This window comes from Coregonus lavaretus (assembly GCF_964263955.1).
Source record: "Coregonus lavaretus genome assembly, chromosome: 40".
Lineage (NCBI taxonomy): Eukaryota > Metazoa > Chordata > Actinopteri > Salmoniformes > Salmonidae > Coregonus > Coregonus lavaretus.
Window position 1 is genome coordinate 824,832 of NC_140027.1, and position 19,910 is coordinate 844,741.

At 43.7% G+C, this 19,910-nt stretch overlaps 1 protein-coding gene across 1 annotated transcript in view; it reads right to left on the bottom strand.

Annotated features, from left to right (window-relative positions):
* Window positions 1-19,133, bottom strand: part of LOC311113770 (SH3 and PX domain-containing protein 2A-like) — a 59,498-nt gene extending 40,365 nt beyond the window's left edge. The window contains exons 1-2 of the mRNA XM_084157080.1: window positions 19,053-19,133; window positions 5,367-5,395 (exon numbers count right to left, since the gene is read on the bottom strand). The gene's annotated coding sequence lies outside the window, so the exon portion shown is untranslated. The remainder of the gene's footprint in view (window positions 1-5,366; window positions 5,396-19,052) is intronic.
* Window positions 19,134-19,910: the final 777 nt, after the last annotated feature.

The window sequence follows — 19,910 nt, forward strand, 5'->3', positions numbered from 1 at the left end:
GTCTACACATTGAGACAGCTTAGCTGCTGCATTAGCTGCTGCAAAGGACGCAGCTACTCTTACTGTGGTCCAGCAAAGTTAAGGCAGTCATATTTTAAAAACATTACAATACATTTCCCAACAGATTTCACAACACATTAAGTATTGAATCTGTCTGGTGGATTTTGTTGCCAAAATAACAAGTCCCATTTCCAAGATGGCTTCATAACATTAAAAAATGTGAGTCAAAGCAAAGAGAGACTCTAGCATGCTGTGCCTAGTGACGGTACCTCACAGAGCTAGCTGTCAACACACATCAGGATGTGTCCGGAAAGAAGTGACAACCACTTGTCAACCAATGACAAGACTAGAAAAACAGCTAGAAACAACACATACCGGCTAACCAATATTGAGACGACAGCAGTTAACAGTGAAGACACAGTATCCAACTGTGAGACAACCATTCACAATGACAAACGAGGATCACAGACAAGACAACCATTGCCAACGACAAGACTACAGCTAGAAACAACAAATAACTACAAACCAATATTGAGTCGAATGTGAACCAACCACTCACATTGATCACAATGACAATCGCAAACCGAGAGTGATGCTAACCATCAGCAATGACAAACACTGGCGGTAGCAATGACAAAATACTGGCGTGGAACAGCCATTAGTGGTGACAAAATAGTCGCTAACCCACCCAGCTGGGAGTAACAGAGTGTGGGTGGACAGAGAGAAGGGTGAGGCCAAATAGCTCAAGCTACATCTGTAGTCCAGTCTGTTCACTGTCTCTCTCTTTCTCTTTCTCCCTCTCCACCCTCTTTCTATCTGGACTGGTTCTCTCTCTCCATCTTTCCCTCTCTCGCCATCCCTCTCTTGCCATCCCTCTCTCTCTCTCTCTCTCTCTCTCTCTCTCTCTCTCTCTCTCTCTCTCTCTCTCTCTCTCTCTCTCTCTCTCTCCTTTTGTTTTGAGTCACGTCACTCAGAGACTGCTAAAACATTTATCTTTCTCATTTCTCTTTGGGAGAGACCTCGGCCGATACAAGAGCCAGGCAAACACAGCCACACTCTCTCCAAGCCAACCATTACAATAGAGAGCAAATATCTCTTAGTGTTGGACATTGTTGGACTGTCTGCTTGTATTGTCACTGCAGTGGCTTATGACTGCACCCACTGTAGCCAGTGTTGGGTGAAAGAGCTACGGGTTTTCTATGAGCACATTAGTCACCTGTATCTTGACATACAGACCGGTGATAACGGTAAAGGATGGTATGTTGACATTTAAGAGCTCGCTGCGTGATGAGGTTCAATGCAGAGAATGACAAGGTCCTAGTGAGGCAGGAAGCGTGACTTCATTTGTTGTTTCTTGGGAGGATGAGCTATCATAACCATGTGGTGTTGTCTTCTACCTCGTGTTATGCCCCTCCCCCCTCCCTTAAATCACCACCCCTCTTCCTATTCCTAACAGAACACACACAGGCTCGCACACACCAACCACAAACACACATACACGCACAATCGACAGCCCACACTCCCCCTTCTCCCCAGCCTGGCAGGCCCCATGTAAACACTATTAGGCATTTCTACGTCACGCTGACATCTTATCCGCCATGCCACGTAAACACTAGATCAGGGCCTGTAGTCAGACTGACATTCTCTCTCAACCCCTGGCCTCCACATTCACTCTGTGTGCATCCCAAATAGCACCCTATTCTCTATAGTGAACTATTTTTGACCAGTGCCCTATGGATCCTGGTTAAAAGTAGTACACTATAAAGGGAATAGAATGCCATTTGGGAAGCGGCCTCTGTTCACTGCATCTGGCCTTCACATGCAAGGCAGAAACTCTCTAGGACTGACATGGAGGGAGGGAGGGAGATAGGGAGGAAGGGAGGGAGGGACCCCCTCCAGTAAGTAAGCTAAAATCCACTTCTGACCTTTATTTTCCTCACAGTCTTTATTACCTCTGAGGTCTTCATCTGGACTGAGGCGGTTTGGGTTTTTATATAAGGATTATTCCACCACTGTGTAGATTAAGCTGATAAGTGAAGAAAGTAAATGTCAAATTACCACATGTCAAATTGTTAAAAAGGGCAAATATTGTGTAAAAGCCGAATGAAACATCTAAAGTTAATAGAGGAATCAGTGTTAAATTGGAAAAGGTCACATAATCAGTTAGTGGTGTAGCCTATATGCTGTAACTAACTCCATGCAATTTTGTGGCATTGCAGACATGGAGCCATGCAGACCATAGTGTAAACAGAGTCTATGGGAAGGCTAACACTATGTAATCTCTAGATTTATACTGCAGCTAAGACCCAAATAAAACGCACCACAAACTACAGTAGCATGCTACTATAACCCTGTCCCTCATGTTAACTACTGGTTCTAATACACAGCTAAGAGAGTCACTCCCTCCTATAGTGATTCCTGCTGAGGAAGGAACGACAGTGATGGGGTCTAAAGTTTAGGGAACCTGTATGCTGTGTTCTTGTGTAGAGGGTTTCGAGTTCACATCCTGGGTCGGGAAGATATGGCAAGACTATCTGTCATATGCAAAGAGATTCCATTATTGGTCGATGTCCATTGGACATATAGCAGCACCAGCCAATCATGGGATTCCTGAAGCCCCAGCCTCCCTTCACACATAATGGGCAGGCTATGACTTTTCCTGACCACGTCACCTGGCCAGAAAAAATAAATTACCCCTAGGCTATAACTAGGTTCCAGAGTTTTCCATTGTCAGGTCATGACACGCACACACACACACACACACACTCTATCACACTCTAACACACACAATCTACACACACATTATTCTTTAGTTGTATTGTTTGTATTTTACATTTGTGTGACAGTTCTTGTCTATCAGTGTATCAGTGTTACTTGTCATGTTTTATGTTTTTGTGTGGACCCCAGGAAGAATAGCTTCTGCTTCGGCAAAAGCTACTGGGGATCCTAATTAACCAATAAGGTCAGGAAAAACTCTGGCTATTATGCAACAACCTGTCAGATGGGTGAACTACTGGACTTAATGTCTGTCCATCCAGACAAAACACAATCTTGACAGACAGATAGATTTAAGTAACCACTTAATCACAAAGGGATAATTGGATCTGATGCCAACCAGCTAAGATGCCAAACCATTAACCTCACTGTCAATGCAGATACACCAAACCACCTGTTCCTCAGCCCAAACAAAGGGCCCGAATTAATAAAACATCAGTAGGAGGAGTGCTGATCTAGGATCAGGTCCCCGCTGTCCATGTAATCTCATTCATTATGATCTAAAAGGCTAACCTGATCCTGTCTTATAGCTGATTTAAAGTAGTCAGTTCTGTTTAAACAAAAATAAATGGATGTAATCTAATAGACGTGAACACATTCGGGGCATTGGCCAACTTCATGGTTTAAGGAAGTTCGTTGGGTTCGTGTTCTATGCTTCAAACAACTTGTCGGTTACATTTACCAAATTATGATTGACTTTGATTAACTGCTATTAGTCATTCTGATTAAATTCAATGTTCTTGAAGCATGTTGTAACTGATTTAAAAAACAGATTGAAAAAAAGTAGAAGGAAAACTAGTTGAAGGTAAATTATTCCAGTCTAATATTACTGCAAAGCACCCTAATATCACCACGTAATATAAAAAAACAATCTGAAAATCATAATGGCTTGTAGATATAGACAGTCTGCTACTACTAATCTATCAAAAAGTGGCCTTTTAGGCTTCAGAACGGACGGAAATGTGATTGATCATTAACCACAAAGCATTTCCTGCTCTTTTCTATTGAATAATTCATGCAAAAGATGGCATGTGCTTCTCCCTTCCCTCTCCCAACATCTGTGTGGGAAAAATAGATATTAAAGGGATGGTTCACTTAAATTACCAAATCTACTTATTGGTCTCCTTACCCTGAAAGCAGTCCATGGACAAGAACAGAGTGCAATCCATGCTTTTGTTTTGTTTATTTAGCCACTGTCACCAACCGTTTACTTAGCTAGCTAGCATTTTCTAAACCCATAGAAGTCCAATATTAGCATGGTTTTGGCTGAACTATCCCTTTAAAAAACACATATCGGTTGAGCTATCCCTTTAAGACGCACATAGCACAAGTAAGATGACGCCGATAGGCACGATCACCCTGTTTCTAGCTCCTAGCTAATTTAGCAATAAGCATTTCGCTGCACCTGCGATAACATCTGCAAATTTGTGTACGCGACCAATAAACTTTGATTTGATAATGGTGACTCACACACGTGCAGCTTATGCTATGGCTAAGCAGCTATTTCTATATCATCACCATGCTAACACGTTAAGATGGCTAATGTCGACCTCAAAACCTTTTTAAGTATGAATGTATAGATAAACAGTTTAGTCACAGTATATATCTGACCCACTGAACAAGTTCATATTCCATAGGTCAGTCATATTGTATAGCCTAGCATACAATAAGAGGAAGTCATATGTTTTACCACACACATACACCCATCCAGCCGAGTCCCAGATTTGTCCTGCCAAATCTTTGACCATGGGGGTTGGCAAGACAGCACAAACAGATCTGGAACCAGGCTAACCCACCCACTTTCCAATACGGTAGTAACACAGTATACACAATGGTGTCTCCCTCTAGAATCTTCCCCAGCATCCTTCACACTCTACATGTATTTTATGTATGTGTCATACAAAGCTATCTCTATTACTTAAACCAAAGCCCACAGCCAATAAATCTTTTAACGGCTTTGACCATGGCAGTGCCCTAAATGGCACCCTATTCCCTTTATAGTGCACTACTTTTGACCATAGGGCTCTGGACAAAACTAATGCACTATACAGGGAATAAGGCGCCGTTTGGGATGCAATCTCTGTCTCTCCCCACAACAGAAAATAATTCATCCTGGCAGACAGAACAGGAACATCAATGGCTATCCTTCCTGAGACATCCCCAGGAGTTTCAATACTTTATCGACCCCACCCAGGGCTCAACGCAAGGCGAGGCTATACAGAGGGTTTGTTCAGTTGGAACGCATCCCAAAAACACTGGTCAAGAGTCGGTCACTGTTCTGTTCCATTAGCAGACAAGTAAACAAAACCCACATTGACAGATAGACATGAAAGCGACAGTTAAAGGGAAAGATAGATCTGAACAGAAACATAATGCGGTGTGACAAGCACTATTCACCAGCATGACAGCGCATTCAGTTCAACAGGTTGAAGTAGAAGGGGGGTAAAGTTTCCCTCCATCTACTGAAGTCAATCAATTTGCCCTATAGAGGATAGTTTGCTGACAGAATTACAATGTCTCACAACATACATACTGTACAAAACATAAAGACACTTTAAATCAATAGGGTAGTAGAAAGACAGGTGCCTTACCTGATTTGCGCTTGGACGATCCATAGTCCCTAAAAAAGAAGCAACAACAGAGGGACATGATGAGAGTCAAGTGAAGGACAGCAGCACAGAGGAGACACACATAATAGAGCGTCTGTCACTCCTTAACCTCATTCACATACACACACACACACAGCGCAGCCCGGACGCAGAGACGGAGAGAGGCGTGTGTGTATGTGAGAGGAGTGAGTGAGAGAGAGAGAGAGAGAGAGAGAGAGAGAGAGAGAGAGAGAGAGAGAGAGAGAGAGAGAGAGAGAGAGAGAGAGAGAGAGAGGAATGAGTAGGGCCAACTGGCAACCTAATCATGTGACGTTTAAACGGCACCACCATCCTCCCTTCCTCCCTCCTCCTCTTCATCCCCCCTTTCCTTGTTTCCTCCATCAGAGAGAAAGAGAAGGAGGATCTGTTCAAATCTTGTAGCTTAATGGATTATTATTGGATTATGTTGCTAGCTAAACTACGGCTAAAATAAGGGGAGTGCGGACTGCGGAGCGGAGCTAGCCCTGCTGAATGGGTGTGTGCTGTGCTATGCTGTGACTGCTGGTGGCGAGAGAGAGCGAGAAAGAGAGAAAGAGATAGAAAGAGAGAGAGAGATAAAGAGAGAGAAAGAGAGAGAGAGAGAGAGACAGAGAGAGACAGAGACAGAGACAGAGAGAGAGAGAGAGAGAGAGAGAGAGAGAGAGAGAGAGAGAGAGAGAGAGAGAGAGAGAGACAGAACAAATAATTATATTTATAAAAAGTGACATTGATGCCAGGTCGTCCAACTCAGAGACTACAGAATATTAAGTATTGTGAAGCAGTACCAAACTGCTGCATTAGATACACACTACCACTGAGAAGGTAGGGAAAAACAGGCTAAATGTACGTCCCAAATGGCACCCTATTCTCTATGGGCTCTGGTGCACTATATAGGGAATAGGGTACCATTTGGGATACAGATAAGGTGAAGCAGTACGGGGGGGGGGGGTATAGTATGGTATAGTACATGGCTATAGGGTTATAGGTTAGGTACCTGGGCAGGTTGGAGGTATAGTGTAAGTTTGTCCTTCAGTAAGACAGTTAACCTAACTGGCCGGCGGCTGTAATGAAATGGCAGGTGTGATGGTGTGCAAATAGTGTGTGTGTGTGTATGTGCATTAACTGCAGAGGGCAGAATCATGCTTGGAACAGCTTGGTGTTTCATCGTGCTGACGATGTAGTCAGTGGCCATCTCTCTGTACCTCCCTAGTGGCATAAAGGCATGATAGGACTTTCAGTGTCACCGCCCTGCCTCAATTAGCCTCTTTGTAGCTCTCCACAGAGGATGAATCATAAATAATGACCTTATATTGTCTAATGGCCAGCCAAGTCAGGTCAGAATACTGTCCATTGTGACCAGAGGGACTCTAGCTCCTACCCTGGTGTCATCAGTGGTCAGCCGCTCTGGGCAGATGACCCTCCAGCTAAAGAGAAACAACTGAAGCTATTGTATTCAGCTGCCAGTGAGACTGTGGTTAGAGCTGGGATTTCAATGGAAATAATTAGGGGAATGAGAATTCTTGCACCAGCTAGCAGGATATTTGCTTGGGATATTTGCCCTTTTTCTGTCGTTGGTCCTGCTGCAGTGTTGGCAAAGCTGCCAATATCCTCTTCTTTATGGGTGACAGAGATTTCCAGGATTTTCAATGGGCATGTTCACTTTCTTACGACCCACTGCTATGCTTCTATAGACACCCAGATAGATATGTCCATATAGATATACTCACACAGAACAACAACACCAATTCTATATAGTTCTATAGTTTTACATTCTATAAATCTATGATTCTATATTCTGTAATTCTACGATTCTTTAGTCCATATTTCTATAATAATCTCACAATTCATCTCCAATCACAAACGTCTGTATTGTATTGAACACTACTTAACACTACTCTACTCTAGTGTACTGTCAGTGCTGTCTACCTATAACCCCATAACAAAGGCCCACCTGGCTATGCCAGTCCCCAGTGTTGGAGAGTTAACAGGAGAAGAGGCCTCACTTACAGAGTTTACAACACACTGTGACCTGAGCTAGGGGTAGTGGGCTACCAGGGCCTTAAAACTACACAGACACAGAGGGAAGGCTCCCAGGTTTACAGTCAAAACCTAAACAGTGGAGGGGGAGGAGGGGGAGGAGAGGGGAGGAGGAGAGGGGAAGAACATCAGGGACATATTTTCAAGTTGAATATCTTTTTAAGCACTTAAAACACTAAAGCACTAACACAATCAATACTTAACGTGTACAAATAGTACATGTAAACTGCCTTCCATGTTTCACGCTGTGTAGTAAGGAAAGGGTTTTGTTTGGTCAAACACTGCAGGAGGCTGAAAAGTACTTAACTGTACTCCTCTACCCTGGAGACTGTTAAACGATGCCTGCTGAGCTTCATTTACAAGGCAAACATGTCCTGAACATCTTATAAACAAGTCAAAATCAAGAAAAGTCAACTGTGTAATCACTTTTTCATCCAACTGTAAATGTCCATGTGTATCAACCACAATCAGCAACTCCAGCGTTGGAATTTCTGTCTAGTTCTTTCTATTAGCAATGCTGTGCATCGTCTTTGTGTTGAGTGAGATAGATCGATCCATAGAAATAGAATAACTATTATATGGCTGGATCAACAATGACAGACTTACTGTAGCTAACTAATAACCCTTTGTACTTGAGAACAAGAACAATCTTTTGGTTAAATCGATACCGTGTGTGTTTCGATTCAGTCATTAACTACGTCCTGGTAAACTGGGTCATATTCATTAGGGCACACCGTGTACAGTTTTGCAATGGGAAACAAACAAGCCTTTGTTATTGGACAAGTTACAGTATAATCGCTCCCTCTTTCAGTCTGTTTTCCTCCATTTGGTGTCTAATGAATAGGACCCTGATAAAGGTCATACTAAAAACACTTTGAGGTGTATTACTGTATCATCATATGGTGGTCATGAGTTTAGCTAAGCATTCAGGATTTGCATTAACCCTCAACAGCAGAGTGGGCTACATACTGTACATCTTCTCAACAAACTATTAAGTATGTATAAATATTGATCTAAATTATCCCATTAGCATAGCAGCTAACAGCTAGCTAGTGTTAAATTCAAGTAAACATTGACCTAAATTAGCCCATTAGCGGAGTTAGCCTAGCCACTAAGCTAATAGCTAGCTCGCATTCTGGTTAGGCTTGTGGTCAATGGGACTAGGGGAGTGGGGATGGTTATTTTGGGCTGTTTTGAGGCCCAGGCTTTTTGGGAGGCATCTGAAAGACATTAGGGAGAGGTGGGGGGGGGGGGTACACTGTCTCGTGACCAGTGTACCCTAGGCTGAAATAATAATGTTCCCTCGGGGGCGTGGCGGTTAGTTCTGGCCGCTAGCTCTCTTCCTATGTCTCGTAATGAGAGAAATATTTAAAGGAGAGAGGGAAAGAGGAAGGGGAAAAGGAGGGGGGGAAATATGTACCGTTGAAGTCGGAAGTTTACATACACTTAGGTTGGAGTCATTAAAACTCGTTTTTCAACCACTCCACAAAAGTCTCGTTAACAAACTATAGTTTTGGCAAGTCGGTTAGGACATCTACTTTTTCCAACAATTGTTTACAGACAAATTATTTCACTTATAATTCACTGTATCACAATTCCAGTGGGTCAGAAGTTTACATACACTAAGTTGACTGTGCCTTTAAACAGCTTGGAAAATTCCAGAAAATTATGTCATGGCTTTAGAAGCTTCTGATAGGCTAATTGACATCATTTGATTCAATTGGAGGTGTACCTATGGATGTATTTCAAGGCCTATCTTCAAACTCAGTGCCTCTTTGCTTGACATCATGGGAAAATCAAAATAAATCAGCCAAGACCTCAGAAAAAAAATGGTAGACCTCCACAAGTCTGGTTCATCTTTGGGAGCAATTTCCAAATGCCTGAAGGTACCACGTTCATCTGTACAAACAATAGTACGCAAGTATAAATACCATGGGACCACGCAGCCGTCATACCGCTCAGGAAGGAGACGTGTTTTGTCTCCTAGAGATGAACGTACTTTGGTGCGAAAAGTGCAAATCAATCCCAGAACAACAGCAAAGGACATTGTGAAGATGCTGGAGGAAACGAGTCCTATATCGACATAACCTGAAAGGCCGATTAGCAAGGAAAAAGCCACTGCTCCAAAACCTCCATAAAAAAGCCAGACTATGGTTTGCAACTGTACATGGGAACAAAGATTGTACATTTTGGAGAAATGTCCTCTGGTCTGATTAAATAAAAATAGAACTGTTTGGCCATAATGACCATCGTTATGTTTGGAGAAAAAAGGGGGTGGCTTGCAACCGAAGAACACCATCCCAACCGTGAAGCACGGGGGTGGCAGCATCATGCTGTGGGGGTGCTTTGCTGAAGGAGGGACTGGTGTACTTCACAAACTAGATGGCATCATGAGGAAGGAAAATTATGTGGATATATTGAGGCAACATCTCAAGACATCAGTCAGGAAATTTGGTCGCAAATGGGTCTTCCAAATGGACAATGACCCCAAGCATACTTCCAAAGTTGTGGCAAAATGGCTTAAGGACAACAAAGTCAAGGTATTGGAGTGGCCATCACAAAGCCCTGACCTCAATCCTATAGACAATTTGTGGGCAAAACTGAAAAAGCATGTGCGAGCAAGGAGGCCTACAAACCTGACTCAGTTACACCAGCTCTGTCAGGAGGAATGGGTCAAAATTCACCCAACTAATTGTGGGAAGCTTGTGGAAGGCTATCCGAAACATTTGACCCAAGTTAAACAATTTAAAGGCAATGCTACCAAATACTAATTGAGTGTATGTAAACTTCTGACCCACTGGGAATGTGATGAAAGAAATAAAAGCTGAAATAAATCATTCTCTCTACTATTATTCTGACATTTCACATTCTTAAAATAAAGTGGTGATCCTAACTGACCTAAGACAGGGAATTTTTACATTTACATTTTAGTCATTTAACAGACGCTCTTATCGAGAGCGACTTACAGTTAGTGAGTGCATACATTTTCATACTGGCCCCCCGTGGGAATCGAACCCACAACCCTGGCATTGCAAACGCCATGCTCTACCAACTGAGCTACAGAGGGCTAAATGTCAGGAATTGTGAAAAACTGAGTTTAAATGTATTTGGCTAAGGTGTATGTAAACTTCCGACTTCAACTGTAGGTATATTGTAAAATATTTCAAAAGGGTGTGTGTGTGGTTTATGAAGGCTAGTGTTTCCCCTTTACAGGTAGTGGGAATCAAAACGCTGTCTCCATTTCAAAATAAGTGTTTGTTTTTTCTGTACAACCATGCTAAATTTAGAAGACTGATCACACATGGCAGCAGAAGTTAAAGATCAAATTGACCTTCATATGTCTAGGAAGTCATGTCATCCAAGGATTCAAGGATGACAAACAAAATCAAACTGATTACAGTAAGAATGTGTGTGTGACAAACTGATGTGTCCATAGGCCTACACACGTACACAAACATGAGCATGTCATCACTCCGCTCACTCACTAACCCACATTTAGGAAGCCGTAAGGCTTACATGAGACCATTGACCAGTTAAACAGATCTACTGACTGATTAGCAGGTCAAACAAATGTGACCTCTGACCCTTTGTGATATGTGTCAGTACAGAGGACACTAGGTTAGTCAAGCCATTCCTGAACCACTGTGAATGAAGACCTGACATTCCTCTTTTATGTTCTGTATCAGCCAGTCCCAAATCGCTCCCTAACCCTCCCCTTGGCCCTAAACCTTCAATGTTTTCAGATCTGAAGTCTCTGGGTATAAGCAGTGTAGTGGGGGGGCTTCCACCATATTGCTTCTACCTTACATATCTACATACATTGAAGGGTTAGGGCAAAAAGGAGGGTTAAGGAGTTAATTGGGACCAGCTTTTAATCCTGTGAGCTGCTATCCAAACCAGGCAATCTGTTTCTTATTGACAGCGTATGAACTGGAACAGATTGAGAGATAAAGACTGAGGGCGTCTTTAGCTACAGTAATAACATGATGGTTGTGCACTAATTACACCCAATGGCCCCCACAGTTTGGCCCGGAGGTCTGAAGGTAAATGTGTACTTCTCCAAATGAATCTCTCCTCTCCCTCCTTCCTCTCTTCCTCCCCCTCCCTCTCTCTTTCCTTCTCAATTCCATTCAATTCAATGGGCTTTATTGGCATGGGAAACATATGTTTACATTGCCAAAGCAAGTGAAATAGATCATAAACAAAAGTTTAAATAAACAATCAAAATGAACAATAAACATTACACTCACAAAAGTTTCAAAGGAATACAGTGTTAAAGTCTCTCCCTCCCTCCCTTCCTAAGCAAACCCAATCTGAACCTCAGCCCCCTTAGCCAACCCCCCTAACCTGAACCCCAAATCCTTGAGGAGTAACATATCACCACCCCTCAACTATCCTCTTCCCTCCCTGCGCCCCCCTAATTATTGGGCCAAGGCTCAAGCTCCTTCTGCCCACTAGCAACCCTCCCCTAAAAGGGTACAGAGAATAAATTACCCCCCCACGAACACACACACATACAGAAACACACAATTACCCCCCTCGCCTAACACACACCCCATCCCTTGTTTCTAATTAGCCAAAAAGGCCCAGTCTGTTGATTGGAGACTTACACCATCACTAGGGACAACACAATGCTACTTAGCTCATAGCCTGCGGCGAGGCCCCAAAAGCTGACCAATCACTTGAGTCCATAACTTATCTCAGTTATAATCTGACTGAAGACTGGGACCACTGTCTCTCAAAGGGAATTGTAATTCGTATTTACAAGAAGGTGGTGAACAATGTGAGTTCTGAGCAATGATGACGTAAGATGGCGCCGACATATTTAGCTCCTAAGCAACTTTGTACAAGCATTTAGCTACACCCGCAATAACATCTGCTAAATATGTGTATGTGACCAATAACATTTGATTTGATTTGATAATATGATAATTGTCTTGACATTCAACTGAAGGGTATAAAAACATTTATCCTTCATTCACTCTGACAGGGATTATAATACAATATTCTAAGTGCATCAATACTGTACTGTCTAGCCTAGTTTGAGCACGGACACAGGTGCTGTAGAAATGGCCATTCCATTCAAATTCATCAAAAATGTAAATCACAGCTAAAAGAAAGCGTGAAAAGACAGAGAGAGGGAAAAGCTGTCATAAAACCATCGGAAAGACAAGGGATTCCGCCCAGTGGAAATCTATCTCTCACAGGAACAGTCCCGGGGCCAAAATGTACATAAATAATGATGGAGAGAAAAAAATGACAGGAAATAAATGACAGAAAAAGACCAGACACATTTATCTCTGACGGAAAGCCCCCTGGGAGACTTTTCTCCCTACTGTAGTTTGTAGCCACAGGGTCACTGACTTCAGCGCTGCAGTCTGCACTGTATTCCAGTTTATCTGGGTCTAGACAGCTGTTTCCATATAGGGCGATTAAAATTAAGGAGAGCGCCACCTCGTGGTGAGTTTTTGGAATGAATATGATCACGCTGCTGTACTTGAGAGAAATGCTGAAAAGTGAAGATTCAAGATGTCTTTAATGTGTTGGTTGTTGATTCCAGGTGAAACACGAGCTCACAAGCATAGAATTCAAGTTATTTTGTGCAGAGAAGGATCAACAAATGAATTGCGCATGTTTTGAGGATTTGATCCTGCTGTCTTTGTGTGTAATAGATACAGACTGAAAAATAGGCTGGCGTTACACCGATAAAGACTTGACAATCAAATAATGTACATCTAATTTAAGACATAAAAGATGAAGAACTCTCATTTGAAAAACAGGTTGAGCTATTCTACAGCACATCAATGACATCAGCCTTGAATTTGTCTCTCTGTTGCAGTACTCCCATTCACAGGCAGATGTCACTAATATCCCTTCACCTCACACACAGACAGACCACAGATACTATAACTGATCTGGATCCCTCAAGGTCTGCCCTTTTCAAGATGCGATTGGTGGGATTGATTTTTACTGAACAGAGAGACACATGGCCCCAGTGGAATCAGATCATGGTCTGAGAATTCAATCTACCTTAGCAGCCGTGCCCTTTGGAAAGGTTTGACTCATTCTCTTGACTCAATTTGAAACAGCTATAGGAGTAGTCTTGTTCCAGTCCTAACACTACCAGTCTGGTAGGCAAGGTACTAGTAATAGAGGCTACTATAGGAGTAATAGAGGCTACTATAGGAGTAGCAGAGGATACTACAGGAGTAGCAGAGGATACTACAGGAGTAGCAGAGGATACTATAGGAGTAGCTAATAACCAACACATGCCTCATCAATGATATTATTAATGGCGTGCTAATGAAAGTTACTATAAAGTGTTACCCTATTGAGCATAAAAAGGATGTATTTGTGTTTTACTGTGCATTCTAACAGCAGTTTGCCTATTCTTGTTAGGGTCTGAATGAGACAATGGGAGACAGTGTTCAGGTGGGCCTCCGTGCTTCAGCAAACAAAGGAAAGGGGGTGCTCGACAACAGTGTGAGACAGTGTTCTTGTCTGGACTGTCGAGCTCAAGAGCTAACCCTACACCATCAATCCTCCACCCCTAACCCCCATACCCTCCCTAGGGTCCCTCATCACCCCCACTCCTACTCCTCCTCCTCCTCCTCTCCCGTTCAACCGCCCAGCCAAGTCACCCCGTGATACAAGTCAGTCTTCGACTTCATCCATGTCTGAGGACGTCGGGAGATGACATGGAGATCGGCCACTAGGGGCAACAGTGAGCGCTGATACCTTCAAGTAGGTTTGGGTTTTGCTAGGGTGTTGTGGACGGGGATGACAGAAGGGCATAAGCATCTGCCTCTGATTCCAAAGGTTGCAAGTTCAAATCCAGCAATAGAAAGTTGATTTTGAGATTTTGTTGTAAGCCTATCCCAAACCTTAACCCTAACCTTATGATTTCGGAGTTGATGCTTAACCTTAAACACTTTGAAATGTAAGGTTTGCAACAACTTCGAAATTTGACGTTTTAGAAACATGGATGTCTATCTAATTCTGATGTGAGACTGTGAGAGCTAGTTGCAACCGCCTCTCCTCCCTCCTCCTCCCCCTCCTCCTCCCTTTAACTGATGAGGTGGACACATTTCACCACACTGACTGCTGCACTGACTGAGACTATTCATCATACTCATGTACACACACACACGTGTCTGTGCTAACACACACACACACACACACACACACCGTATGTCCCAGTGCTAAAACTGTACTGTTACTGAGCCCAACCCTCAGTATTAGGATGACATGTCAGCAAATTACATACAAAAGACCAACTATTCCTCCAACTGCCAAACCTAACAACACAGATAACATCAAAACCCCAACACTAGCAATCTGACCTGTTCCACCGTTGCAAAACAATTACTCAACTTCTATTCTTCCATTGATCCGTTCAGTTTTGAAATGAACACACACAAAGCAGCATTTCAAAATATTATTATGTGTCCAAATGGAGTGAGCTGCCCATTCTGACTGTGTGTGTGTGTGCTCTGTTTGAAAATCAACACACACAGTAGGAGGGCCCTACGCTCCGACACACACACATATATCAGTTTGTATGCCAAGCTAGGTTCAGAGTGGTTTTGCCATTGATTCGAATGCTGAAACAGAGCATATCACTTTGGATACAATGCTTTAGGCCTCCCAATACTCTGGGTAGACTAGTATTGATTACAAGGGGCAGGGAGTAGTAGCTTATCCATCAGGGTTGAGTGGCTAAAGCTGTTAGCTGGAGCTGTTAGCCTGCTGCTTCAATTGCCCTATCTGTTACACAGGCAGCCCTGAGGGAGGCACAGTGGGAGGTGGAGAGAGGTGGAGAGATCACTGACTGTGGTAAGAGAGGAAGTTGGGACAATGGAGCAGGAGGAGGGAGGGAGGGAGGATATGTAAGGTCTGTTAGTCACAGTTAGAGACTGCTACCATATTAGACACAGGTAGAAAGTACACATTCATACAAGCTCTATCTATCTATCTCTCCATGTGTCTTTCGCTCGCTCTCTCTCGCTCTCTCTTGGAACAGATGAGGACAATGGAAAAATTGACACACAACACACGCACGCACACACACGCACACACACAGACACACACACACCTGGTTGGAACAGATCAAACTGCCTCCTACAATTCCATGATTAAAACCAGCAGCTTCAGGAGTTTATATTTTTCTCTCTGTCTGTATGTGTTTCAATTAGTTTTCCTCCTGCAGATCACTTTGGAGTACAGTCACACACACACATGCACACACACACAACACACACACTGCCCCCTTCCCCCTTCCCTCTACCACACACAAACCAATCGTGGTAGTAAATCAGTGGCCAATCTCACTGCTAAATGTCCTCTAATTCGTTTCCATTTAGCGGATTTGAAGGGAAGGAACCAAGATGAAAGCCCATCCAATTTCCCCCCAGACAGAAATCTACTTCTGAATCATGTGTGTAACTGCTAGAGTAGTCAGTGTCTGCATCTCAAATGGCACCCTATTCCCTATATAGTGCACCATTTTTTTGCAGAGGCAATATGGAATAGGTGCCATTTGGGACACAGACTTTCTGGATACAATGCACCATCACCATGGTGATGTGCTGGAATAGTTAATGAGAGCTGGATAAAATGCACCTCCACCATCACTTTCCATTGTTCCAATAGACAGGAACAAGCTTAGTATGCCCATTTAGTCTGTCCCACTTTCCATGTCCATTATCATACATATTGATGCTATAATGGAGTCACAATCGTAGCCCGGCTTTAGAGATGAGGACTGGCCAAGAGCAATGCAATGTAATGATATGGGGAGAGGGGGGGGGGGGGGGGGGGGGGAGAAGCGAGAGAGAGAGAGAGAGAGAGAGAGAGAGAGAGAGAGAGAGAGAGAGAGAGAGAGAGAGAGAGAGAGAGAGAGAGAGAGAGAGAGAGAGAGAGAAGAGAGAGAGAGAGAGAGAGAGAGAGAGAGAGAGAGAGAGAGAGAGAGAGAGAGAGAGAGAGAGAGAGAGAGAGAGAGAGAGAGAGAGAGAGAGGAGAGAGAGAGAGAGAGAGAGCACTGGGGGCACAGGGTGTATGTGTGTATTACTGATGGAGATGTGTGACTTCATCTTCTCTGACTAGTCTCTGGACTACATGATTAACGTGTTGTTTTTACATACCAAAATAGACCGCACCACTCATGTCATAGAGAAGACAAAAGAAGGAGGGAGGTAGCAGAGGGAGAGAGAGAGAGAGAGAGAGAGAGAGAGAGAGAGAGAGAGAAAAATGTTGTGAGAGAAAGATAGAGAGAGAGATGAATGGAGCTATAGGAAGACAGTGGAGAGAGAGAGCGAAAGAGAGAGGCTGTTGCTCAAACTCTAACCACTTTGGTGATAGTGTTTCTAACCCTTGAGCTGTCATGTCAATTAAAGCACACTTTAATTTATGATGGACAGAACAAGAGATAAACAGGAGGGAAGAAGAAGGAGGAGGGAAGGGAAAGAGACTCTATTAAGCCTCAGCAGGAAATCACCGTGAGACAGAGGTCACTATATCTGCTATCCTCTCCTCTTCTCTCTCTATCTTTTTTCTCCTCGCATAATTTCTTCACTCCAGTGAAAGAAGCAAGGGTGAGGCTTCAAACAACCGCATGACACTGGCAGAGAAGCGAAGGAGAGGCAGAGAAGCGAGGGAGAGGAGAGGAGACGCAGAGAAGCGAGGGAGAGGAGAGGCAGAGAAGCGAGGGAGAGGAGAGGCAGAGAAGCGAGGGAGAGGAGAGGCAGGGAAGCGAGGGAGAGGAGAGGCAGAGAAGCGAGGGAGAGGAGAGGCAGAGAAGCGAGGGAGAGGAGAGGCAGAGTAGCGAGGGAGGGAGGAAAATAATGAGAGGAGTAATTGAAACATGGATGACAAAAACTGTCAGCGTCTAACTAGGGAGTCTGCGCCTCAGGTGTGTGTGTGTTTGAATGTGTGTGTGTGTGGTGTGTACCAGTCTATTACAACTGATTTGGAGCTTTGAATGTGAATTTGGAGAGCACAGTGTTCGTTCCCCTAATTAAAAAATACCCAGAGGGGAAAGGAACATCTCCAAGAAGTATGAAACTTGTCGTCCTCCCAACACACACACACACATACACACTGTCGTCCACACACACACACCCCAACTCCTACCTTCTCTCTCCCTTTTCCCAAATGTGTAGAGGCTTGCTAGAGCTTTTCGTAGCTTGGAAAAGAGCTGACTAGGGAACACACCAAAACGTTCTAAAGAGGATACTTTGGAACCTGGTCACAAAACATTAAGAACACCTTCCTAATATTATGTTGAACCCCCCCTTTGCCCCTTTTACCCTTAGAACAGCCTAAATTCGTCAGGGAATGGACCCTACAAGGTGTTGAAAACATTCCACTTGGATGATGGCCCATGTTGACTCCATTGCTTCCCACAGTTGGCTGCATGTCCTTTGGGTGGTGGACCAATCTTGATACACACAGGAAACTGTTGAGCGTGACACAAACCGGTGCGCCTGGCACCTACTACCATACCCCATTCAAAGGCACTTCAATTTGTTGTACACATTGTTAATCATGCCATGAGTACTTCACATACGAACAACAGTTCATGGGAAAGTTGTAGAAGTAGGAAGACGTTGAGCGATACAGTATCACACACACACATGCACACACACGTGAACACACACACACGCACACACACACAGACACACAACCCCCCCCCCATAGTCACCCCACTATCTACCACATAGACAGCACATTAGTAGCTTCTACATCCCAGCATACACCCCCATAGTTCCATTTTAGTGTTTAGAACATGGCCGCCCTACAAACCCTACAAGCCCTGTCTATGGATGAGTGTGTGAACCCTCTACCCTCCTACTGGTGGCATCAAAGTCTGGCCTCCACTTCCTCTGTTCAAAAGGACCCACACTGTAAACAATGAGGCCTCAGCCTCTCTGAGTCTCTCTGAGACACACCGCACAGCAGGATGGGAAAGTTTAGAAACAGAGACCGGGCGAAATATTGACCAAGTTTGGTGAGGACACACATTGTTAGAGAGAGGGACGGAGGGAGGGAGAGGGAGAGGGGAGAGGGGAGAGAGGAGAGAGAGAGAGAGAGAGAGAGAGAGAGAGAGAGAGAGAGAGAGAGAGAGAGAGAGAGAGACACAGAGAGAGAGAGAGAGAGAGAGAGAGAGAGAGAGAGAGAGAGAGAGAGAGAGAGAGAGAGGAGCCTTGAGTGTGTGTGTGGACGTGTTTAACTATAGTAAACGAACAAAAATCTGACCAACTGGGGACATTTTGTTAGTCCCCACGAGGTCAAATGCTATTTCTAGGGGGTTTAGGGTTAAGGTTAGAATTAGGGTTAGGAGCTAGGGGTAGTTTTAGGGTTAGGAGCTAGGATTAGGGTTAAGGTTAGGTTTTGGGGTTAAGGTTAGTGTTAGGGTAAGGGTTAAGAGTACGGGTTAGGGTTAGGGGACTGAATTGTGTGTCCCCACAAGGTTAGCTGTACAAGACTGTGTGTGTGTGTGTGTGTGTGTGTGTGTGTGTGTGTGTGTGTGTGTGTGTGTGTGTGTGTGTGTGTGTGTGTGTGGTGTGTGTGTGTGTGTGTGTGTGTGTGTGTGTGTGTGCGTTAGATACTCACTCTGCCGGGGGGTTGAGGTCATCAGCTTTGGTCTCAAAGAAGCGCAGCACCTCCTCACTCTGAGACAACTGAGGAGGGAGACGGACCAGAGCCTGAGAGAGAAAGAGAGAGGGAGGGAGGGAGAGAGAGAGAGGGGGAAAGAGAGACAGAGGAGGAATAGGGGAGGGAGGGAGAACATCTGTTGTAAGACACAGTACAACGATGCATCACACAAAGTAACTCTTGGAATGATGAACTATGGAGGATGCATTCCAACATCCATTTTATGTTATACCTTTACTATACCTATACAGTATAATCCTTAGCAGAGTTTGGCTCCGATTCAATGGAAGATCATATGTCAGCCTATTCCACTGAGGTTGGACATCCATTTTTTAATGATCACGCTAAGTCACACTACTACAGGAACAGATCGATAGGAGCCAATGACAAGGTAGACATACTGGACATACTTTACTATATTTGAGATTTATGTTGAACAACATCCATATCATATTAATGGAATTTATTTCACAGGGACAGTGCGACAACTTCAAATTAATTCATATTCCATTGTTCACAATAATGTAGCTGGAGTTAGCAGAAGAGCAAATACCCGTCCGCAGTCATATGATTTTCTAGTAATGTATTATTGAGGAAGTGTATATTATATTAAAAGACAGCTAGTGATACAGATGGTTGGCTCCAGCGCCTCACAATCCCTTGAGAGTGCCTTCTTTGTAATCACTCTCCTTCTGTTGTTTGTCTTGTGACAACAAACAGGAAATAGGAAGTAAACAGTACAGTTCACATCAGAAGATGAGCATGATAGACAGGCTCCAAAACATAAACATATTTTAAGACATATTAAGTAAAAAG